Here is a 25,851-nt window from a genome sequence, read left to right on the forward strand (position 1 = left end):
TTTTTTCTTTTTTTCTCTGCTGGGCTTCCCCCCCCCCCCCCCCCCCCCCCCCCCAATCTCACGCCCCCCCTCCTCATTTTTTCCCCTCCATCCTCTCTGCCAGTGACCAGAGAGCAGACACAGACCGGTTCACGGAGGCTGTGGCCGTTTGAAATTCAGATCATCTGTTCTCTGTCATCGGAGGGCAAGAGGTGCACGGCCTCTTAGATTCACCATTTAATATGCCTTTACCATGAGAGCAGGGCTGGGAGTCAATTGGCATTCAGTAAACAGTCCATTCAATTCAAAACAGCACCTGAAACTGCAGAAGCAGCTTTATAAGAACATTTTGCTGTAATTCATTTTACTGTATTTGCTGTATTGCAAGTGAATTAATTCAACCCTGGTTGCCATGTTTTTTTTATTCGAGCTGTAATGATAAGCTGGGTAATTGACTAGTAGATTGACAGAATAGGTACTGGCAACAATTCTGATAACGGAATAGTCATTTAGATAATTTTTAAAGCAAAATATGTGTTGGCTCCAGCACGTCAAATGTGAATGTTTGCGAGTTTACTTTGTCTTCTACGATAGTTAACTGATGCATTTAGAGTTTTGGGCTGTTGGTTGGACAAAACAAGCTGTTTGAATATGTCAACTAAGGCTTTCGGTAGTTGCGATGTGCATTTTATTACTTTTCTTTCCCCACCATGTCATAGGCCATTCATAAAGACACTCGTCAAATTCATCGATAATGAAATGATAGTTAGACGCAGCCGTGTTTTTCAGAAGAATTATTTTAGTTTAGTGTTTTTTTTTAGTTTACGTGAATTCAGTTTGTATGAAAGTTGAGGCATGGTACTGTTGCTCTATTCCTCTTGGTTCGACAGCTAATACGGTTGACCCATTAAGAAGTGTCTTATCAGAACCGCGGCTATACATACAGTACTTAACTACACTTTAACAACTGCAATATTCTAGCAGGATTCAAAGCTGTGCTGTAGTTTATATTATTTATTATTTGACAGTGTAGAGACAGACAGGAAAGGGAGAGAGACATACATTAAAGTTCCACCAATGCACCAAATCACTGCAGCCGAGCCCAAGCCCTATTTATAGCTCTTTGTAAATGTCCAAGAATACATTAATATAGCATCTTATAATCTTTAAAAAAAAAAAGAAAAGTCAAATGAGGAATCAGAAAAGCATCAGTGCAAACTCAAACTTTACAGTGAACTAAAAGCCAGTAACTGAGTGGACTGTCTAATGTTTCTGCGCGTAGATGTGTTAACATGTGAATCCGCACACAGGTCACAAGCAGCAGCAACAGCAGAGTGCACAGTGGCACCGAGGGCAGCCACAGGAGACCGGGGGAGTCTTTGGCTTTCTTATGAGCAGCCAGGAGGGGGAAGCATCTCTCTTTGGAAGTGTGCTCACAAGAAAAGGAAAGAAAAAAGTAATTAAACAAACAATTTAGCAGGAATTGTGTGTCTGCTTATCCAATCTACCATACTGGCTTTTGCACTAATACACAAAAAAAAAAAAAAAAAGGAAAAAAGATTGGTTGTTGTCTCCTCAGAGTGACGGTAAATGACACACATGTTTCATTGCCCGTTCATTTAACCTGCGCTGTGCTTATGAAGTGAAAGGGATTGAGAAACAAATTACGTAGTCTCGTTTAATTAGGAGTTTTGCTGTGAGCAATAATCCTTTTTTTTTCTTTTTTTTTTTTTTCTCATAACCTTTAACTACTTAATGGATTCGAGAAGCCATTACCTTTCAAGATTTCTGTTTTTAATTATTTGGAGTATTGTCACAGATACAAAATGTCAATCACACCAGGATTAATGCTGTGGTTTGCATCTGAATATTATTTACTGGTGAATTGGAGCTGGAGGAGTTCCCTCCGTTGACAGGTTTGCGAAAAACAACAAGATTGTGCTGTATGCAAAAATTCTGCTCTGTGGCCTATTTAGCTTTTCACTTGCATTCATCCGTATGCACCCAATAACTAACATAGCCTCATCTTAAATCCATGAGAGGTAGTTATTTACATAGATATTAACATTATATTCATGATAATGGCAAGCCATGGTAACTGGCTATGAAGTAATATAAGAAATACGTTTATGTGAATCTCGGATCAGATTATTATAATGACTCAGTTTTAATATGTACAAACTCAATTTTTAGTTTCCCTCCTTTGGCGTTTACACTGTAGGTGTGCATGTGGGAAAATATAACCCTGTGTGTGTGTGTGTGTGTGTGTGTGCATGCGAGCGCACCACAGCTCAGGACCTTCCTCTCACCCTGATCACGTTCAGGCAGCGCTGTGAAAGTAGCAGACAGAGTTTGTTCACTTTCCCCCCCCGGAGGTTCATGGCAGTCCTCTTGCCAGCCGACCGACCCACGTGCTGTGACATCATGCCCCACCGTGTGCATATGTATCTATCGCCTCGAATACAGCAGCCATGTGAGGTGCGCTCGATTCATTTTGCCAGACGCTCACAGGGACCACTGATCTTAAATCAGCGTGTGACAGCAGGCTGCATACCTGGTCAAATTTATGCTTTTTTTTTTTTTATTGATGCTTGAGCGGATAAAAAACAAAACAAATATTAGCAGTTGATTGTTTCACTTGAGGATCTGCGAGTAGGTGGATAAATGACACACACCTCGAGCGGTTCAAATATTCCAAACCTTTATTCAAATGGATGTTTTTCACCCGGGTCTGACACGGCTCTTAGGCTGGCGTGTTGGCTCCTCAGACCCCCCCATGGCATGGGGCATGTAATCATCCTGAAAGTCTCTCTGGGTGTCTGCGCTCTCATAAAGCAGGAAAATGGATCGTGTGGCCCAGGAAGGGGAAAATGAAAGAAAAGGAGAATGAAATTACAGACCTGGCTGACTGCACAAATCATGCATATCATGTTTTATGGCTTGCCAGAAGAATTCAACACCTGTGGATCACCGTCGCTATAATTGTACACGAACGCACCGGGGTGGGGTGGGGCTATGTGTGTGTGTGTGGGGGAGCTGCGGTTGTGCGTGTCACCGAATATGTGAGAGCATGTGCACCTCGTAGGTGTCTGTGTGCATGCGAGCGTGTTTTTCTTGGCATGGGCCGGGCTTTAGAGACAGAGGGAGGATGATAGAAGAAAGTTACGGGAACGCCTGTTCACTTCTTCAGTACATCCTGGGTGAGCCGCCCACAGCCCACAGGGCTCACTCGCAGAGGCTTCATTTACCATTTGTAATTACCCTGTTTATTTACCCTACCTGCTTTTGGTGGTAAAATGGCGGTCAATTCATCAGATCAGGACAATTTGGCCTTGCTTTGGCTTTGCCATTTACTTTAATTAAATGAGGCAATCAGCGAATCATAAATCACAATCCGTGTGACCACTGGCTCCGTTTGAGCCTGGTCCTCCTTTTTTTTTTTTTTTTTTTTTTTTTTTAAAAGCTGACACACTAAAAATAGAGCTTGAGAATTAACTTTTCAACCAGATGAAAGTGGGATTTTTTTTGTCTTTTCTCAAGCAGAAAGTATTTTTTTATTTTTTTTTAATCCCATAAATGATACAAGTTTTTCACACTGTTTAAAAGTACAGATGCGTGTTTGAATGGAGGCTAAAGCCTAAATAAGGTGGCAGGAGAGCAGATCGAAGAGTCCTCCCCGGGTCTCTCTCCCTCCTCTCCGCCGCGGATCTTGATGCTTTGAGTCAAATTGATTACACCACTCCATCTGCATCACGACTGGCCTCCTCCTGTGTTTGCCGCCTCTGCCTACAGCACAGAGTTAGTGTACAATTACATATAGTTTAATATATCTGCCTGAGCACCTTTAAATAAGCATCACAAGTCCACAAGGTGATTTGTCTTCCAGCCCCATTACTCCATTGTACATCTTGATAGCCAGGGATCGCTCCTAGCTATGTTTAAGCATTAAATAGTGTATTATTATTTCACATAAATCAAGCTGAGATGTGAGGGGGGTATTCATAAATTTTGCATTTCTCACAGACAGTATTTTAAAGCCTCTCTTTCTCCCTCTGCCGCTCTGAATTTGGAGACTAAAGCAATTCTGCTCCCTGCACTTGATAGTACATTAAAGATGGGCATATCAGGGAGGTATATTCAAAACAACATGTAATGCAGTTTAGATTAAGTTTGAGTTGCTCCGGCACATTCATCACAGCACTGTTTCCATAATAAGTACCCTTGCCTTTGCCAGTGATGCATCCACACACATGCACCATTACCGTCAGAGGACATTGTGTTGTTATTGTCATGAATAATGGGGGGGAAAATACTAATAAAAGTCCATTCATCATAATATTTTCCCAGTTAACCGTGACTAGTGAATGTCTTTATCTGTGCCCGTCGACGAAAAGGGCAAAATTAAATTTAAAGGTGAATGTTTGCCATCAGCCCTTTTCTTCAAGACAAGCAGCCCTGTCCCCCCCCCCCCCCCCCCCTCCTCGGATATTAGTCCTGTGTTTGTGCAAACCGTCTACTGAGGAAATGACTTCACTCAGGAAACTGGATGTCAGCTTTACACACGGGCAGGAGAGCTGCCAGTGTTTTAGTCGGACCGACAACACGTTCTTTTCTCAGCTCGCTCTCCAGTTGAGTGTAAAGCTACAAAAAGTGACAAAGGAGGAAATTGGACTCGCAGTTGTTTTGGTTACTCCAAGGACACCTCGCACGCTCGTTCCCATTTCCCGTCTTCAGCCTGGTTTTTCTGATTTGCGCTGATGTACAAGTCGAGGTGAAACCTTTTTCTCTTTAAGTGTCAGCGATGCATTGAGCACGTGGAGTTTCTGTGTGCCAGTTTGCACCAAGTTCACGCCTATCACTAGAAATAACCTCCAAATTAGAATAAAATAACAGCCATATTTTGAGAATGTGCTTCTCATTTTCACTCACTTTGACACCTGTTATAGTGTACAAAGATAGACTTTATGAATGTACCTTAAAAAAAATGTTAAGCCAGTCATATGTCCAGAATATACACCTCAACCATCCCATAATGTTGAAACAACAGGAGTCATAACAAATTATCCAGCCCAAATTCTTTAAATAATCCAAAAGTCTCATGAATTTGACTTTTGTGATTTCACACAACGTTCATTGCAACCGTAAACCACAATTAAACCTAAGTTTCACTTTTAAAACATGCTTATCATTTCCTGCACATAATAATTATGTGACCCACTGGCCCGTGGGAGGGGCCTTCAGTGTTGCTACAAAGTCAGGAAAAAAAAATCTTGTAAAAGTCATTGCAAATTGAAAATTGACGAGATGCCAGGACAGTAAGTTGAGGATTGGGGGCAGAGAAAAAAATGTCTTTGAACTAGTTTTTGCTTGCAGAAAATATCGCTTCTGGGTTGATATTCTTTCTGAAGTGTTTCATGGCAATGAGAATTAAGAAATAAAGCGCAGCAGCGCCAAATGATTCAGTGAATAGATGGCACCCACCCACAGGTATTCTGTGCACATGACATCACACTGTGTGAAATTGACAACTTCTTTTTTTTTTTTTTTTTTTTTTTTTTTTTTTAAGACTAGGTGGGTCCTCTGCGTTTATAAAAACCTCTTTGCAAGAGACACCACAGTGGGAAAGCAACGCCACATTAAATGAAAGTTATGGACAATATCAATCAACAAATGCAGTATTTAGGTGTAAATGTATGTAGTGTAAAATGCTTTAATTGGCTGGGGGGTGGTTTTGTGACTCAGATCTTTTGTAGTGAAGCACATCAGAGCCGCATGAGAACGAGATCTCTATCTGTCTCTACCTCTCCCTTCATTCCTTGGAAGGACTTCTGACCTTGACATGTGCAGACTGGCTGCATCTTTCCCTCTCAGCGCACTCTCACCTCTGCTCATGAGCTGGAAACGTTGCTCCTGTCATCTCTCTCTCATGATCACTCTGCTTCATCAGCTCACGCACACAGAGCGCACACTGGCAACAATACCTGGGAGGATAAATGGTCAGATAAATTAAATAAACATAATCCAGACATGCTCCGTCCCGGCCCGTCTGTCATGGACAACTCGCGCAGTGATTTTCATCAGAGAAGAAGCCGCGCAAAACAAACGCAAATGTTAGATGGCAGCTGAGAAGCCAATGTTAGATGGATTATTTCTCTTGATGAACATCATTTTAATCAAACGTCAGATCATCACAGATTTCATTGAACCAATTTCATTTTTTAATGACAGATATTCAAGTATTTCTTCATTTTTTTTTTCATCACACATTCCTTTTTAATCCTGTTTATGTTTTAGGAGGGTAAATATTAATTTATAAAAATGATGCCCCCCAGACAGAGGTTAGGAATGCCCCCCCCTCCCCCCGTGCTCTCTACGCCCTGATGTCCTCTCATGTTAAAACAAAGCATCTAACCTGTCATCTAACCATATGCGCTCTGGGTGGGGCAGGATTTCGGTCTTTTGAAGTGAACTTGTCATAAGAAATCTGCATCACTGGGGCTCAGCGCAATCACAGGCTCACTATTAATTGTTCGCGGTGCACCACTTCAAACACCTTTGAGACACACTGCATTATGGGACGAGCCTTTGCGAGGCCCGTCGTCACCTGCACACACACCTGCGCACACACACACACACACACACAACGCGCTGTACGTTCACATTCCCGTGTTGCTATAAAAACACACGCTCGGATGCATACACACACACACACATGCGTTCTTGAATCCATAAATCCTCAAATACATAAACACTGTGATTTATTTACTTGAAGTATGTACATTTACAGATGCAGTCGCAAACGTGTGCATTTACAGATGCATAAGATGACAGTTTAAATGTGTACTGACGAGTAACACCCCCTCTCTCTCACACACACACACACACACACACACACACACACACACACACACAAGCATGCACGATTCCAAACAGACTGCAGTAACACAACATTAAGTGGTTTTCTCTTCTCTGTTATCTCCAGCTTCCTTTTTGCCCTTTGGTTAAACATTCTCTTGGCATGCATGATCTCATTTAACTTTGATTTCCTCTTTTTCCAGGACGGCATTCTCGGTGGTTCCAATTTCCAGCCCATTCCCCAATTTTCAACCCCAATGACAGACAACACACGCTTGAATGGCTGTTCAGCTAAAGAAGGGAATTGGTAAGTGATGATTTTAAATGCTGTTTAAGATTAAAAAAAAAAAGAAGAGTTTGCGGCAGATAAGGATTTGCCCGGGTAGCGAGCAGGAAGCTCGGGGACACTGGTTTCAACGTGCTGTTGCATATATGAGCACGCCACATGTGTGATTTATGTTATTGAGCTTCAGGAAACACTGCTGTAGACTGCTGTTAGTTTGACAGTAATGACAAACTGTTTTTTTTTTTACCTCAGTTAGTTTTATCAAGATAATTATGTCCTTCAACCTGTATGTGTTTGATACAGAAGCTATGTTGATTTCACCCCCAAAACAAATTAAAAAAACATTATTGAGTTATTTTTTTACTGATTTAAAAATGTTTACATTCTTTATAAAAAAAAAAAACGTATACCCTAAATATAATATAAGTAAGATTTGTAACAACATGTAGACTTTAATGTTTCCTAAAAAAACGAAATTGCTAATTCTAAATCTAATTTTATTATTTAAAAAAAGTTTGAAGTTTGAAAAAGAAGAGTTGAGTCTGCACAGCTCTGACTGATGCAAACCGGACAACATACTAGTTTAGATATATGGCTGTATTTAATGCAGAAAATAATCAACATTTACCTGTCATGTTGTAACATTTCATTTAATAAATGAAGGTTTTGCATGTATAATGATTGTGACTGCCACATATTACATGAGTTTTGTATATTTCTTTTATTACAATCTATGCCTCATGATAACTCACTTTCTGTCAAGACCTGGAAAAAAGCAACCTCTGCCATAAATCTACAAAAAAAAAAATCTGAAATTTCACTGTCATATATAATCTTATGTGTGTCAAAGGCGCCCGACACAATCACAATATTGGCTTAATTTGTTCCTGATTAACCTCTCGAGTGTGGAGAATGTGTCCAGCATGAAGGACCTTTTTTTTTTCCCCCCCCCGGTAGAAAAGAGCAGCTCATTGTCGAGCTTTAAGTGCTTCGTGTAATCCCCTATAACCAATACCATGAAGCCAAAGGATTCTGAAAATCTGTTTTCAGCACATTTTGAGTAGGAGCGAACCTGGGAATTCTCTCTCTCTCTCTCTCTCTCTCTCTCTCTCCCTCTCTCCCTCTCCCCAACTCTGTCATGAAACAGAGCACCCCATTTCCATATCAATCGGATTAGTTCCAAGACCAGGGAAGTAGGAGTAATGTAAGTAACCGTACAAATTTAAATATAGGACATCAAAAACATTGTTAGGCATTCATTTATTTTTGAAGCAGCCCTGGCTCTCCGTGTCTCTCTGTGAAGATGAGATGAAAATGCATCTCCATGATTTTTCATATTCATTTTATTTTGAAAGGTGCGGAACACGACAGCATTTAAACGTTGCCTGCGCACCTTTCGGCGTCCCGCTGTTCTTGTGTGCTTAACCTCGTTTGTGGAATGAATATGTCACATCAAGCAACACACTTGTTCAAAATGCGACATCAAAACAATTTCAGGTGGGCAGCGTTCCCACAAGCCGATTGTTTTTGAACATTTCTGCAGCAGCCGACCGTAAAATGGTGGAACCCCTGGTTTCCTGTGGTATCGATGCCAGCTGGCACCGCGCAGTCGTGGTTTAACATACAATTCATACTGTTTTGGTACCACATACATTTTCAAATGTACATGTTGGACTTTGGTCTTTAAAAGGCAAATAAAATCTGCAAAACTTTTTTTCATTCAAAGCACAAGTGTCTTTGTTCTTCTTTGTTTACAGATCTTAGAATAGCAGTAAAAATGATATTTAAGATACTAAATGATACAAATACAGCTACAAAGGAAATGCTGGTTTAAATGTCTCAAAAGGGGGGGGGGGGGTGATTGATCCCAGATTCTTCTTTTTAGAGTAAACCCAGAATGTGAAAACGCCAACAGTGATGTTTATAATTTTCTTAGATTATTTAAAGTCTTCTTGATCTTCGGGGTTTTGTTGGAATAAATTCCTCAAATCTAAGAGCCCTGGAAGCAACAGGCCTGAATGGTGGAGACAATATTATTATTAAATCCTATCAAATACTGTGTATCTTACATTTGGAAGATGATTTTAAGACTAAGTATAGTTAGTCTTAACAATTAGGGTATGTTTGTTTGGAAAGGTTATTCTGAACAGCATTTTACAGAGATAGTGCGGTCCGTTTATGTCTGCGTGTATTTACATCTGTGTGTGTGTGTGTGTGTGTGTGTGTGTGTGTGTGTGTGTGTGTGTGAGAGAGAGAGAGAGTCATGAAGAGATTATTCAGCAGTCTGTGACTTGCGGACTCATCTGACCAGCCAGTAGCTCTCCGTCCGGATGAAGAGATGGATAGATGGATGCCTGCCTGTGCTTCCTCGGCCCGTCTGTCTGTAATTGAAAAACCAGCTAGGCTGTGTTGTCTTGGGATTTGTCCCTCTATAATGCAGCTTCAAAACAGGAAAACCAATAGTGGGAATAGACCCCCGAATGTAATTAATTTCGTGGGGGTGGAGGGGGGGGGGTTAGGGGAGGACTATTATTGCAGGAGGAAGAATTCTAATCAGTTGCAGATTCCTTCCTGTTTGGTTAGCGTGACCGTGGCCAATTACCAGTGAACTCTGTGTTACAGTTTCACTTCCTGTGCTACCCAAAGAATGGGCCGAGGCCGGCGCTGCAGAGCCTGGCGGGATGGACGGAGACACGGAGGGAGAGAGGGAAGCAATAGAGGGGTAAAGGGGAAAAAAACAACACAAGAAGACACGTGAAGATGAGACCGTCGGAAAGTAAACAGAGCGGAGGAAGGGGGAGGAAAAAGAGGGAGGGTGAAATCTCCAGCCAGATCTAAGGTGCGCAGACATGAAGGCACATACGTCCTTTATCCACCTAATATAGAGCATGACATGTGGTTTACAAAGGAAATGAAAGGATTTTGGACCTGCTGCTTGAGCTGCTCTCAGGTAAATCCTGAAACTGCAGAGCAACAGACCAAACTCAGACTCACAAAGGCAATAACGCATAACTCAATCATTGCAGCGATGTTATCAAAAGACACAATTTGGCATCGCTGTTTTCCCTCAAATCGAATTAAACCGCTGGACTAAACAACTGAATGACAATTGCCACGGCATACTTGAATTTGCATAAAGTCTCCTTTTTTTTTTTTTTTTCTTCTTCCAGCGCGTAGAAGTAACTCAATATGCCATGGCACTTCCTGGGAACTTCTGCATGCTTATTAAGCCAGATGCTGCTTTTGCTAAAGGCTCTCCAAGCCAGTAGTTTACACCATATTACAAAAGAAACATGCTCAAAACCAATCCTGCTCTTTTCTCAGGTCTTTTACGGTATGCTCTCTCACTTCTACGTCAGAAAGAAATCTGCAAAAACATGAAAAGATGTGATGAGACAAACCTGCCACAGAGATTTCCATTGACAATCAATTACAACCTGACCTGCCAAAATGGTTCCCTTTGGCTTGATCCCGCTCCTCAATTCTCTCTTCTCTCTCTCTTTTTTTTTTTTTCTCCTCCAGAGGGGTCTATTCCCATAGTTTCCCCCTGTAATAGTTTTTTGGCATATTACTCCGCTCGATTCACCCCAGAGGTCTCACATAATTCACTTTTGATATCATTGTTTAGTCGTAGAATTAGAGGAGCAGTGCACACTGGGAACAGGCAGTCAGGACTGGCAGTGGGACGTTAATACATTCACCGTAGTGTGACGTGATCGGCGCCGCCATCGCAGCCGTGAGTCAAGGTGTTTTGGTTGGAGGGAAGTTGCAGTTGTGTGGAATATAAAGATGTTATTATTTACCTTTTTCCTGGTTGTATACAGTCTTCTTTTCAAATTCATTTTCCATGCTACAATGTCCAGTAGTCACAGCGATGACACTGTTGATTGATGAAATAAAACATGTGTTGAGAACAAATTCCTTTTCTCCGGTAAAATTCAGGAAATCGTGTTTTTTTTTATTGCCATACAGGGGACATGACATGTATTACCATTTTCCAGCACAGTTGAAAACATCTCAAGGGGACCAAATACTGCAGCAGTTACAAGTGGGATAAACTGCTTAGAAGATGTTCGAGGGATGATGCCCATTACTGGCAATATGAATGTGAATTCCCTGGGAAGCCTATTTTGCACACACACACACACACACACACACAAACACCATACAGTGAACAACATGAGAAATGGGCGAAGAGCCCACGGTATTCAGTGTGAACTGGAGGGTCCAAGTCGCTAAACTAATCCTAGTACCACAGGATCCGACTTCAAGCCCCGTCTCTTGCTGCATCTGCCTGGAATCTTTTCACAAACACAAGGTATTCCTGGAAGAATTGATTCTGTTAGATAGTGCATTGATCACACACATCGCCTGCAGACAGAAGATGGCTTTACAAGCAATAAGACGGGAGACAATTATATTATTTTAGTGAAATAAGACAGAGTACAAGCAGCGAGTGCCAATAGCCCAGGCAGGGGAGTGGGGGGGGGGGGGGGCACAGGCGGCCCCCCCTCTGTGGCTGCCGCGGTGTGTTTGTGCTCCATCCTCAAGTGGCACGGTAATCCACTAAACTTTCCTCCACCCGCTTCTCTCAATGCAATCAGGATGCGAAGGCTCACCAGTGATTGCGTTCATTTGTAAAAGCATCCAAGCCAAAATTGAACCCCAAGGCTGATAAACTATAAAGATGCTGATCAGATCGCGGCTAAGGAGTCCACACTTGAGGGCACGAGGTGTCAGGGCTGGAGCCAAAAGAGCAATGACTCTGTATACCTCACTCGGAGCCAGGCGGCTGCCCCGGAATACAAACAAGAGGAGAGAAAACACATAAAAACGACAACAAACTGCGGCTGGATTTTTCATCCCCCAGCGTCTTTCAGAAGGGGGGGGGGCAGCAGAGGAGGTATTATCTGTTCAGCAGATTAGCCGTTTTTCAGATTTTCGTTCCCTCTTTTTTTTTTTTTTTTTATCGACTCGATTGCCAAATTGGGTGCATTTATTGTTTGAGCTTTAGCAAATGCATTGCATTTTATCAATGAGCTCGGTGCGGATTTCATAATGCATCTCGAGGAAAGTAGAAGCCCAAAGGAGATACTGTTCAGGGAAGTCATATGTTTTCCAGCCTGCAACGGAATATTTTAACGATTTATAAGTCTGCACAGTCCAATCCATTTAGTCTCTGTGGCATGCTCCACAGTCCTGCCTGCTTGCCACAGCACTTTAAGAGTTACAGCAACCTTTTTGTCTGCTCTACAGTTGTTTCTCACAGCTATTGCACTGTCTGGCGCTAAATGAACAACGTCATTACTTTAAACACACATTTTAGCCTCTGCTAAAGCACAAAGATGGAGGACAGAAAGAAAGGGAGGATCTGAGGATGTTTTTTTTTCCTCTCCATCCTCGTGGCCCCGGTGCGTTAAATGTCAAAGAGCAGTCAGCGGGAGAGACTGATTCCAGGAGGCGATGTGAATGGGACGATTGAAGGCCCGCTTTGATTGACAGCTCTTCCTCTCTTGCTCTGCCCTGAGGGTGATTGACAATGTGGTTCATCTCACATTTTGTGACTGAGCTAATCCAGTAAATTCCTACCAGACGCAGCACAACTCAGCAGAGACCTGCCGTTCCTTTCCCAGGTGGAGTTTTTATTTTATCTCTTCCACCCCAAAATAAATATGTTTTTCCATCTGTGGCACTGAAAACAAACCAAGGGGGGGACTATAATTAAGTGTAAGTACATAATTAAGCGAGTTTAGAAAAGTGCTAGATTTCGATGAATTAAAATGTAGACTAATTACATGTGGGAATTAGCCTGCTGTTGTGCTAGTGATTAATGTTGTCATAGGTTACTGTCTCAATATGTTGCAAGTTGGAAATGGGATCACCTCACTGGAACGATTGATCTCTTGCCAAATTCAATAATTAATTGACTCAACGATCACTGACACACAACTGTCTCGCACGTCGTCTCGCATGCCCACGAGGTGCGCCCCGCTCCCTCTCGACCTTGCACCTGCATTTTGATGCGTGCGGAATCTCGCAAATCACTTCCGCTCCACTGCAGCTGGCTATTCAAAGGGGACCGAAGACACAGGAGTGGAAAAAAAAAAACCCCATAAAAGAATTTACTCACAAGACCTTTAACCCCTGTTTCAGGGCGCGTGAGCACCATCAACAGTTGAGGCCGAGGGTGACCGCGGTACTTCTTTGACAGCCGTGACCCACATTACCGGCAGCCGCCCGGTAAGAAGTGGAATGCGAGGAGTATTTGACGCTTTCATTAATCATCATTCCTAAACGATCGCTCTGTGAGGGTATGCGTTTAAGCGTGATTAATTGCAGAGTGAGCCCAATCAAGCAATGAATTACCTGGCTAACCTTTTGCAGGAGGTTGGTGTTAACCTCAAGTCGGAGCGGTGGAACCCAGCGTGGTTAACTGTGTCAAGGAAAATTAAGAGGAGACAATAATGAGAATCGGTGAAAGAGCTGCACGTTTAACAAAAGGACATCCATTGCGATTAGGTAATCTGAGACCTTAAGACAAGTAAAAACTACTTGAAAGAAATACATATATAGAAGAGAAGAGAATACATACACACTACTGCTTGCAACAAACCTCAGGATGTCAGTGTTTGAAGATAAAAGATGTTTTGAATGTATTAAACACAATCCAGGCTTTGCTTCTTGAACGCACATGCAGTTTTCATAACTTGTAAGCTTCCTCTATTGAGACAATTCCACAACTCCTTGATTTATGAAACCTTTCCAAACCAGCCAGATAAACTCCACTGCAGACGAGTTGAGGAAAATATATATTTCTTTCGTCAATGTTGATAGTTGCATATAACCTTCTTCTCTTGAGTGATTACGTGCAGCGGTGCCGTTCATAATTCTGTTACTTTCATGCGGTTGGCTGCTGTATTGTGTCCAAGCAGAGGCTAGAAGACAATACCCCAGTGTGTGCAGATCAGGTGTTTACCTTACAAGCATGATGAAAGCCTCGCCAACCAGTTGTGACAATGGCAAAGTGAGATAATAACCCACCGAGATGATTTGGGAATGACTTGTTCAAGCACCAGGGTTGCATGGGGCATTGCACACTCTAAATGGTATGCGTTTGAAGTCCGAGACACAGACGGGGCGCGGTAGACTGCGTCTGGTCCACCTCCCCGTTTTGCATCATCGTGCATCTGTTTATGCTCCGAATAACGTAATTTCTTATATCATGTGTTCGATTCATATTCGTGACATTCGAACACGCAAAACGTGAGCGGATCCTTGAAACAGAGAGTAAGTATTGCAGTAAAACATGCCGCTGTCATTTGACTCGGGCTTCGGAAGCCAATTCTCATTAGAAGCAAATATTTTGTTCACATACACAAATGAGCCCTCATAATAGCACGATTGTATGCACAATTCAAATTCAAATCATTCCTTCTTGACACAGCCAATACATCTGTCACGCGGGCTCCTCGTTTTTTTTGTTGAATAATTAAAAAAAGAAATAGAGAAACATACTAATGAGAGAACCTTACTTGAGGGCTTTGCCGCTCCACTGACTATCATATTAATGTATTCCTGTGTGGATTAAACGCATCATCAAACACCTAAGTTCCCTCCATATTTTCCTCTGAAGACGAGGGCTGGACACCGGTGTCTACCTTGCCCTCTGCAAAAATGAAGGGCATTCTTCATTATAACACCTCTTGTGATTACTTGTTAATAGCCATGTACTAAAGGTCCCCCTCCTCTAAATTGACGAAAATTTTTATGAGAATGACATTGTTTCGGTCAATGATTAAGTCATTAAGGTAAGTTAAGTTGAATTTGAAGTGATATGTAGTTTTATTGTACTTTGCTGCCTTTGTCATTTTCTGGTATTTAGCTCTGTGAATGTTTAATATTTGTACAAAGATCTCTTTTTTTTTTTTATGATCTATAAGTGACTTTAACGTCCACACATCAGATTTTTTTTTTCATCTTATGAAAGAGACAAAATATCTACAAAGCTTGTTGGTAAGTTTTCTTGTGAACACCAGCCGTCAACAGTAGGCTCTCACCCTTTCTTCTGCCTGAAGCTCTGCTGACTGCACGTGTAATCTGCGCCTGACCTTTCTCCACCTCCCTAAACCTCTCTCGGTTCCTCCCTCCTTCCATCTATCCATTCATCCCCGTCTTCCCCTTCCACTCACCACGGATTGACAGTCATCTCAGCCCCCTTTCTCTCTCGCTGGCTGACAGCTTGAATCGGCTCATTAAGGCAAATTGGGAATGGGAGACTAAACTGAGCACGCAGAGTTATTTCAGAGGCCGCTTTGTGACAGAGCAAACATGCCAGCTCATGCTCCATATAATGGCTTGTCCCGGGGTTGAAGAAATATGTTGGATTTAATTATCATAATAGACCATTAGTGCTTTGGTACTAAATGGGGCGATGTCTTGCGGAGTTTAGAGATAAGTTTATGGTTTTTATAATGTGGAATACGTAACGGGAGGAACACCAGGTTCTCACACAGGCGCCAAACAAAGGCGCAGAAAGTACAAAGCAACAAAGCATGCAGTTAAGGTGGGACTGAAATGTTAGTTTGAATATTTTGAATAGATTTGCCCATAGCTGTTAGAGAGCAAAGCAGGCAATGTGTGATTGATCACGTCCCACGGGGGCGACAGCCAGCACGCCATTTATACACAACAAACGGTGTTGGCTACACTAAACTAAGCTCACACAACCTATGCAGATTGCACAGTCTTTCATTTTCACATGTGCATGCTAAACCTGGCTGATAAACGATTTGCCTAGCAGCACTTCCGTCCATATTTTATCACGGCAGACAATGCTCGGTGGCGTTTGCCAGACTTGGTGTATATCCAGTATTCGGGCAAAAAAAGCTTCTCCTCAACCCCTCAACAGCTTGGCTCCCATAATTAACTTCCAGAGGACTGATGGGGGGCCGTAGTCAGAGGCTACCGGAATAGAACAGAGCAGAAGTAGAGAAGAGGTTGAAGAAGACATGTTAAAAACAAAACCAAAAGAACACACACTAACCGTACAGACAGATTATATTCGACAGCGAGAGGTCTTGGGTCAGTCATGCTTGAAACTTATTCATTGTTGCGCAGATAACCTCTGTCATACAGCAAGCGCCTGTTGATGGCAGAAATGGCCGAAAGGATTAATGAATGTTTATACTCGGAGCTCTGCAGTTGCTAAACAAGCCGAAAAACCTTTAAGCCGTGGCACGCTGGCAAAATTTTAAGCCAGTATTCTGAATATGGCAATTTTTGCCAACAAATATGAGCAGGGTACAATGTTAACTGTTTTTTTAAATTTTGTATTTTTATCCAGAGGCAATAGTGTCTGGTAAATCTGGAGCTCCATTTCCACAAACTCTTTTAGAAGAGTGCTTCCAAATTTGAAAGTGTCAGACGAAGTAAACAAATTTGTTTGTGTCGCAGCCAAAAATACCTTGTTTTCAGGTGGAATGTGTTTTTCATCATTTTGAAGGTTTCTTCAATGGCTTCAAAAAAACAGTCATTTAAATAGCTGAAACTTTTTAACTGACATAAAACACAATTTATAAAAGGTATGATATGTAATGAAGGTTTAATATATATACGGGAATAACAAGTGAACACGCTCATGCATGCTTTCACACTCATTGATAGGCAGTTGACCGACCTGTTCCTTGTTTGCTAACACACACACACACACACACACACACACACACACACACACACATCCATACAGAGACATCAGAGCAGATTGCTCAGCCTCTGCTCTTCCTCAGTCTAACCTTAACCAGACAGATCTTCTTCTGGAGGCCCCGGGTGACTTCTCGACTCCGTCTGATTGGACGGATCCTGTGCGTGCTTTTTGTTAAAAAAGGGATCATTAATAGCTTGCGTACGACCTTTGAACCGTCCCTTTAAATCGTTAGCCGGCCAACTGATGGTTTCTATTTCCCTTCCCCATAGGAGACCTTAGAGAGGAGAAGAGGACGTGTAGTTATGAGGATGTTGTGACACTGGAGGTAATGTGTCGTATTTAGTTAGTTCCTGGACCCTTTGAAGTGAAACAGAGGAACATTAACAGGATGATATTATAACTATGGCTCTTCACTTTTTTTATGATTCTTGACAAGACAAAACTTAATGAGTCAAAAATCTAAAATAAACTATAAAAAAAATGCACTAAAGGCATCTTGATGAACTTTAAAGGCTAAACATCATTCTCATTTTAAGGTTCGTACTTGTATTTTGAATTTATGCTAGAACAATCTTATGTGTTTTAACGTAAAATACAAACAAACATTACTTTTCTCATACTGTCTCTCTGAATATACCTGTATTCAACCTCTCAAACGCTGACAGACGTTTTAGCGCCTGTCTCTTTAAGACCTCCTCCCGAAAAAACCTAGTATGTTCTGATTGGCTTGCAAGAAAAATATGGCTCACCTTTGCAAAGGTAGTTCTCAAGCCGTGGGTGGAGAAACTAAGATGGCGGGGGCGGTATATTCCACATGTTTTCTGATCCAGGCAGCCCACAAAATACTGACTGGTTTATTTTATAATAATATGAAACAAATGAGTTAAATCCATATTTTCCGAGTCTGCATACAGGTCTGCTGACACACGAGGTGTCAGTGTGTTCATCGACGTGTGTACAATTTGTGTGCATGTTTGCATCTATATATATATAGAGATGAGATGGGAGGCTAGCTCCCATTCAGTAACCTATCACTTAAATATGGCTGCGGGGCACAAAGTCCATTTGTCACGTCACGCTTTTGTTATCGCACTGCTCTTCAGAGAAAACAAACAACAAAGCGCACAAAAGACCACCGCAGAAAATATGCTGCCTCATCCAATGAGAGGTTTGTGTTAGATATGATGGGGAAAAAGAGAGCTGTGGCTCTGCGGAGGAGGAGGAGGGAGATGTGTGATTAAATGCGTGCGTGTTTGAGCGCCGCTGTGTGTACGGCATGTGTTTGAGTTTGTGTGTGTACGTACATTTGGGTGTGCGTATGGGAGGTGTGTTAGGAGGATACCCGGAGCCTTGCCTCACCGTCCCGCGCCTAAATCATGTGTACAAGCTGTTTCCAATAAACTGTTAAATTTGATAAAGAGGTCTGGTATTATATTACCAAGCCCACAGGGCACTCGGACCTCTGCTATCATGAATACATTTTGCCTGATAATAATGCTGTGACTTCAATCGCCGCCACAGGAAAAACTGCTGCCCTCCTGGAAATCAAGTTGCGAGGCAGGGTGACACCTGTATAAATGGACAGGTGATGAGATTATAATATATTTATGCTTTCTGGGTCAGCGTTAAGGGACTTCTACAAGTGAGCGTGAGTAACACAAGGGACCGGAGGGCGCGAGTGGGAGTGCCACGGGTGGGGGGGGTAAATCCTCTCACCTCACAGAGAAGGCCTTTTATTCATGAGGGGAAAGCTGCAGAGATATACAGTGGCATTCGGTCATAAGTTCTTGTAGGTACAGTGGGGCATGCATCTTGCAAAGATCATTTCCAGTTATTATGGAGGATTTACAGTCGAGAGGATCCTTGTTTTTTCTCGAGGAATGAAATGAATCAATGAATGACAACCGCTGACTGTACATTTAGAAGATGTGCATACAAAGAAGTACTGAGGTTACAAACTTTCTTCTGAGTTAACTTTTACCTTTAATGCTTTACTTTTAGCTTAGTCATTAATTCTTACTGATTGTTAATAATACCTGTATCCTTGCAGTTTTGAACATCATAAGCATTCTGTTTGACTAACAACAGATGTGACTGTTTTATGCTAAAACGTGAGCTTGTTGTGTCTCACGCTGGGTCAAAATAACCACATTTTAGTTCAATATGAATAAAGGTAAAGAACCCATTTTAAGTAAAATTGGGTCAAAACACCCCGTCAACACTTGGCAAAGTTAACCCAGTATTTGCAAACTGGGACTCAAACTGGGTCAATTTTGTGATTTTTTTTTTTTTTTTAAATAAGTGTGTAATACAAACATTTAAATGATTGAGGATGTTGACAAAATATATACGAGATCAAACCTCTCAAAACCTTTTACCCGGTTGGGGAAAACGCAGACACCAAAACAAGAAAAAAAAAAAAAAGATTCCTGCTATCCCACGATGTAAGAATTCATCACTGTGTTAGCAGCAGTGTTACTTGGTATTCCCGACTGCACCGCTCTGTCCCATATCTCTGGTCTCCACACAGTATCTGGGTAGCTAAGAAGGTAGGCAGGTGATGAATGTTCAGTAATTGTAAGAGTTCAGTGGTAAAAAGATTCAAATCCATGACAGTGAGAAATGGAAGAGAGCCCCGGGGGAAATTTCAGGCTGTGAGGAAGTGCATCCAACCTGTCTAAATAACAGATCACACCTCAACTTGGTCACTTGCTCAGAACGTGCACTCTGATATTAGAAATGTGCCTTTATTGCAAATGAGTTTCGCTGTGCGATCCGCCGCAGCGGCTTGTTGGTGTTATGCAAGTCTAAAGTAGTATCAGAGCTTAATAAATCATGTTCGACTTTCAGTGGGATTTAAGTTTCAGCGAATAAATTGTGAAGAATTTGTATTGAGAAGACGTAAAGCACGGGGAGAGCGCTGAGGTACTCCTGCTGCCGCTTTAAAGGGGTTTACGGTGTGCTCACTGTGCAATATTTGCATAATTATGGGAAGTTTGGATGTGTTTGGATGTTGGCATCCGTGTCTCTAGAAGAGTTTGTGTATTGTTGCGTACAGTTTGTGTATCTATGCTTACCTACAGCAATGAATGCATGAAGTGTCTGTGTGCTGTTTGTTGGACAGAATGTCGTTCCTCATCCAGGTGACTGCACAACCCCAAACTATCAGTAGTGGTCTAATAATCACATTCGTTTGAATCTTGCTGATCCGCACCTTGTTTAGACATGCAGCTTTGAACCCCGTCCCACATAGGCTCAAGACAAACACCCCACTCATTTCCAGTGGATGTCAGATTTGGAGGTTTTTATGGCAAAATGAAATGCAACAAAGAATGGTGTTTTGTTTGGCAAGGAGCTCAATGAATAACAGGCTGGGTTTTTTTTTTCATGCCGGAGCTGTGATCATTATCAGCATTATTATCAAGGATTTTGTAAGATCAGTGTGTGATCCACACGTGTGCGTACTGGTTTCTTTTTTTTTTTCGAAATATGCACGTTTTCCCCCAGAATGCTTCAGTCCATGTCAACCTCTTTTTTTTTTTTTTTTTTTTTGAGACTGCACCACTTAACCAGTCAAATCTACAGTCATGAAGCTGAACATGCCTTATCCCATCCAACATGGAATGTCAAGCAGCATAGCATTTTTTTTAAGCGAAACAACTTTGCTGGAGATCAGAGACGCATTGGCTGAAGCATTTCATTCACCCAATGAGGAGTTAGAGAGCAGAAAACCAAGTCACGGAGCCTAGTAATTATTAAATATGTACTTTTATGTAGCTGGCGTCACGTTCTCTTTCCTGCTGGGATATTATCTTAATGTAGCCATCAAAAGTAGACAAAATAACCTTATTTTATCAACAAGTGGCTGTCACTAACTTTTACAGCATTTCGATGTCTTATCTAATGAGTTTTTCACAGATGTTGCATGATACTGTAGATATGAAAGATGACGGCTGATGATGAATACCTTCTGTGGGTACGGCACTTCCAACAAAGTTTTATAACTTCATCATTGCATAAATCATCACTTATGCTTTCACAGAGCGGTGCCTGCGGGTATTTCCCAAAGCGTAAGGGTAAAACTTTTTCCCAATAATACGGGAAGACTTCATCACTTAGTCACAGCAAAACTGCATAAGACATCAAATGACAGGATGAAGGGGTTCGATGCTGAAGGGTGATCACTGTTGTCAATGCTGAACAGCACTCTTGGGCAACGTCTCCCTCAGAAGGGACACGGATCTGCAAACAGGGTGGAATTGGGGGAGACAGCGCAGAGACAAAAACCTACAAACCTACTGTGTGTTGCCTCGAGCTGTTGTACAAGAACTTCACAACGAACTAACAAGTTTTACTCAGCGGTCAGACGGACAGAGTATAGCGAGGGGAAACGTGAGGGGGTCGTCTGCTTGACTGGAAGTGGGACTCATAAAGAGCTGGCCTTCCCAAACGACAACAAATGAGCACCCTGTCGACTTCCTCCGGAGTTAAGCTGTAGAAATACAAACCGGACAAGTAGTATTAGCGGGACAATCATCAGGCCCACACATTATTAATGGCATAATTACTGCAGAGAGACAGAACGAGGGAGAGAAAGAAAGAAGCGAGTATAAAAAGGAAACAAAGAAAAATGAGGGAAAAAACTAGAATGAGGTAGAGGGAAGATTTTTAGAAAGAAAATGGGATGGATTGATGCCCCCTTCAGGGGGCTAGTTGAGAGGATATTTTCCCTATATTTTGGGTGGCTGGACCCTCCCTCATTCTTAATTGGAGTCGTCGGCTGTTTCCCACCGTCCCGTACTCTGGTGGCGCCCCCCCCAAGGTGCAGGGAATTACCGTGTCTGCCTCCCCTCCTCTATATTTAGGCCATTTAAGGTTGCACAGCTTTAAAAGGGAAAGTCAAAAGATGCCATTCTTCATGAATGTCGGCGGATATGAATAGGGTCGCCGCTCCTCTCCCTCTGTCCCCTCGGGAGTTCACCTTTTCAAATATAACGAATGCCTCAATTAAAATCCCTTTCAAACACCGTGCTTATTTTTTCGATAACAATCGTCTGCCGCTCCCTTTTAGTTCCTCTGCTCGCCTCCCTTTCTCTCCCTCCGAGGAGAGGGAATGTTAAGGGACGCGGAGGGCGAGAGATGATGCTCCTGTGTAAAGAGAAATGAAATGGAGAAAAGAAGAGACAAAGATAAACTTAGAGAGAGAGAGAGAGAGAGAGAGAGAGAAATGTAAGGAAACAGCAAGGGAGGTGTGTGTGTGTTAGAGAGAGACATAGGGGTGTATTTGTGACGGAGGGATGGATGCAGGGCCTAGAATGATGTGAGCCAGCAGATGGCAGGGTAAGAACAGTAATATGGCCAGTTCCACTCTGACTGTCTGTTGCCAAACAGCAGGTCAGTGGGGAGTCCTCGGCCTTCACACGCACACACACACACACACACACACACACAGGCAGAAATGCTCAAAACGGAAGCAATACAAAAAAAACCCCAAAAAACGAATGCATACAAATACACTCCGGCCCAAAAGCGCACACAAGCACATCGTGTGCCAACACAGAGGACATATGAATGCTCGCATGTCTGGATGCATTTAGACACGTAAGCACGATAACATAATAACGCACAAGAGTGCAAGCAGCCATTCAGGTCAGGTAGAAATTCCACCCTTCCACATTTCCTTTGTTTTTGCAAGTCATCTGTGTCCTCACAGGACTGTCTGCAAATATTAACTGTTTTTGAGACAGAGTTCACTTCTCTTCAGCTATCTGCTCCTCATAAGCCGAAATACTCCAACTTGCGTTTGCGACCGCGTTGTGGAAAGGGTTGCAGGTGGTGTGCCTGATGCAAGTTAAAACTCTAATGGTTACAAGACAGTTTGTCGCCATTTGAGGCTCAAAGGGAAATGAAACTAATGCAGAATAATGCGTTCTTAGGCCGTCATTAGCATCGGAATAGTGAAATGCATTAGGGGCTCTATGGAAGATGGCTGGCTTTAATAAAAGACCACTTAAAGACGGCAAACAACAGCAAACAAGTAAATCTAAAAAACCTGGGCCCCGCTCGCTCACTTAAGACCCGTGGACATTATCGGCATCTGAACTGTATGGCAGTGGAGATTAACTACCTGGTGTTGTTTAGCTTAGCTTCATCTTGGCTGCGTTCGATTAAGCTCTAGGGAGGAAACCAAAGACAGACTTTTTCCATTCAGTAATATCGACTAATTAATAATTATGTCAATTCCTCCTTTCCCAGCTTTTGGTTACATGCTGGTTTGGGGCCATGATTCGCAACCGTGCGAAAGCATGCACAACAATTCTGTTTACTGCGTCTTAAAAAACACGTGCCTCTCTGCATGCAAATGCACATGAGTAAATTAGACTGGAGTAAACGATGGTGTACTGTACATGTACAGGGTATAAAAGTGGATCGGTCCCTGTTAGAGACTAACAAGCGGGCTTGTTGTGGAGTTCAGTGTGGTTTTCGTGGAGAGCTCCATCTGTTTCGCATAGAAGGACATCAGGAGGCTCAAAGCTATCTGTGCTTTTGCTAAGAGGCAATATATTTGAACATTCCTCCCCCCCCTCTGTCTATATGCGTCTGTCCCTCGCCCCAGCTATCTGCTCATACTGCTCTCTCCCTCTCTCTTTCTTTGCCAGTCTAAACCAATAATGTATGATATCTTTATCTTGAGAGTCACGGTAATATCATACAGCACACAGACATCCCCACTTGCCTTTTGGGCTTTTCTGCCTTTGACTCCGAGCAGATAGTCATCGTCAAGAGCGTCTCCTGACAATTTCCAAAATGCGACGTAATGGTTTGTTTATGATTATTTTCTGTAGAATTTGTCCCATTTCTTCTGACTGATGTTTATAGAGGAGTACAATGGTAAATTGGTTGGTGAAATCCCTGGCGATTGTGTCCCTTACATATCCACCACAACCCCAGTAAATAAATCTCTCAGACTCCAATAAAATATGTTATTCCTTCCCTATGAATCATACAACATGGCCCGGGCTTCCGTTCTGACCATACTGCGCTGGCTGCAGGCTCTAGGAGAGAATTATAAGATAAATAGAGTAGGACACTGGTTGTTAAACTCTATGTCAGGGAATCTCAAATTGTTTTATCAAAAACAAAAAACTGATTTGGAAGCGTAACTGGTGCATTATGCTGCCTTTATTATATTTGACCCATATTGTATTTATTCCCTTTTGGATTGCGACAGTTTAGATCAGTCGTTTTTATTTGACATCTCATCAGAAACGTTCCCATTTTTATATTTTATTTCCAGTTATATTATTTCAGCCTTTTCTTGAGATTCTCCTGGGTTAGAATCCTTACTATGTAAAATATGTGTTCAAATGGTTGACAAAAGAAAAAAACTTCTAAACAAAGTAGGGGATAATCCTCTACGCACGCGTGCACTGCTTGTTCAAATCCCCAGGTCTCCTCTATTTACCCCCTTCAGCATCGCTCAGCCATCTTCCCTACGAGTCCCTACCGGTGTCGGCCTAAAATTATCCTCCGAAACCCAAACAGCAGTTTACTCCGCCGCTTTCAACCTTGTCGTGTCACAATGCAGCAGGCATGTCGAGGCAGACCTCTATTTAAAGATGGTGAAAATGTTTGGGTGGCTCAACCCTTTCAAATTAAATGGCTGGCATCCCAGGGAGGCCTATCAAAAATGATTAAAAAGGGTGGAAGACAGCGTGTGTGTGAAGTGTCAAGACGAGTCGGCACAGGCTAGCCGACCTGCACCGAGAGCCAGGAAGCTTATTAGCATTTCAGCGCATAGCAACCTGCCTAGCCCCGAGCACTGATCTTAACACGGTCTGTCCAAAACCGCACCGCTTTCTCTCTCTGTCTCCCCCCCCTCTCCCTCTCTCTCATTCCTCTTTCTCCTCCTGCGTGTGCAAAAAAAAAAACCCAAAACATTCATGTCAAGTTGGTGGTTCACTCAAGTCAGGAATGCTTCTGTGTTAACATCAAATTGGAGCTGCAGCCTGACAGAGAGTGTTTGTACGCGGTGCTCTGAGAAGTTTAATGCCGTCCAAATACTGCAGCGAAGGTGATATACCACGTTCTCGGTTATCAGCTCGTGGCATCAGATTGGGGTGTTGAAATGCGTTAAAGCTGTGGTTTCAAATTGTCATGAGGTGGAAATTGAATTTGATCTCAGGCTTCATTAAAACAGTAAAGTTCCTGTCATGTTTGGACCCAGCAGAAATGTCTGTTTTCATAGTGGTGACAGTCTCTCCACTCATGAAGCCAATATATTCTCGGGCGGATTAAAAGTGCCATGTCCAACTTTTACCTAAGTTTAGACATTCATTTGGAAGACCTTTTAACTCATGCCGATCCGTCCGACGCATAACGGATGTTTAAGTTTCAGTTTGATCAAATAAGTATTTCAGTTAGAAGAGACCAGTCGGGAGCTGCAGGCTACAAACCGCTATCTGGACAGAAAGTGGCACTCTCCTTCATTTTTAATCTCTGTCATTCCCTTTTCTCATCTCACCGTCTTTGTCTGAGTCGGTATTGACTTCATGGCATGACAAAAAAGAAAATGGCACTGCCAGACATTTTTCAGACAAAGCAAGTACAGTTGAAGTAACTGGTATGTTTTAACTATAGCGAAAGCCTATCTAATTGCCAACATGTATTGGATCTTCATTACGATCCATGATTATGTACACCTGTTACAGTAATGAAGCTCAAACAAAACAATAATGTTCCAGACAAACAGAGTATCATAACCTTTTTTTGGAGTAAAAGAGCAAAACATCAAGCGACATAAGAAGCAGAGACATAAGCAAACCGGAGCAAAACCCTTTATGTCTTTTCAAAGGTTTCTGTGTTATGTTTCTCTCCCCTCCTCCCTCCCTCCCTCCCTCCCTCCCCCTCTCTCTTCCTCCGAGATGCGAGGGCATCACAACTGGACCTGGACACTTAATCAGTCACCGGGGCGCGCCGCGTTTCGATATCAAGCATTTCATATGACTTTATTGACTCTGAGTTTTTA

At 42.4% G+C, this 25,851-nt stretch overlaps 1 long non-coding RNA gene across 1 annotated transcript in view; it reads left to right on the forward strand.

The window, feature by feature from the left end:
• The window catches only part of LOC116385220 (uncharacterized), a 65,532-nt gene that overhangs the window by 4,387 nt on the left and 35,294 nt on the right, over nucleotides 1-25,851 (forward strand). Inside the window, exon 2 of the long non-coding RNA XR_004212853.1 lies at nucleotides 7,038-7,141. This is a non-coding gene — a long non-coding RNA (uncharacterized LOC116385220). The remainder of the gene's footprint in view (nucleotides 1-7,037; nucleotides 7,142-25,851) is intronic.

Source organism: Anarrhichthys ocellatus, unplaced genomic scaffold (genome assembly GCF_004355925.1).
Source record: "Anarrhichthys ocellatus isolate YVR2014 unplaced genomic scaffold, GSC_Weel_1.0 scaffold10, whole genome shotgun sequence".
Classification (NCBI taxonomy): Eukaryota; Metazoa; Chordata; class Actinopteri; order Perciformes; family Anarhichadidae; genus Anarrhichthys; species Anarrhichthys ocellatus.